The 331-nt window shown below is 26.0% G+C and overlaps 1 protein-coding gene across 2 annotated transcripts in view; it reads left to right on the plus strand.

Annotated features, from left to right (window-relative positions):
* Positions 1 to 331, plus strand: part of LOC126895428 (beta-mannosidase) — a 21,948-nt gene that overhangs the window by 9,875 nt on the left and 11,742 nt on the right. The window lies entirely within an intron of this gene.

Here is a 331-nt window from a genome sequence, read left to right on the forward strand (position 1 = left end):
AAAACAATTTCCCTCGTTCCCCCTAAATGGGGGAAACCTCCAAAAAAATTACAAATTTAAAAATCGCTAATTTTCGAAATTTTTTCAAATTTTTTTACTTAAAACTGCTATAACTTTTTCAAAATTGAACAAATCAATGTAATTTTTTTTTATACTAAAACCTTAGATATTTCCCTTTCATTTGATATCATTTTTTTTTGAAAATCTAACACAACCTGCTCATTGGGGGGGATTTAAAATAGCAACTTTTTTACAAAAACTAACTTTTTCAACTTAATTTTTGAAAATGTTCCGGAAATACTGCGTCCTTTAAACATATATCAAATTAAAG

This window comes from Daktulosphaira vitifoliae, unplaced genomic scaffold, assembly GCF_025091365.1.
Source record: "Daktulosphaira vitifoliae isolate Bord-2020 unplaced genomic scaffold, ASM2509136v1 Scaffold_1, whole genome shotgun sequence".
NCBI lineage: Eukaryota > Metazoa > Arthropoda > Insecta > Hemiptera > Phylloxeridae > Daktulosphaira > Daktulosphaira vitifoliae.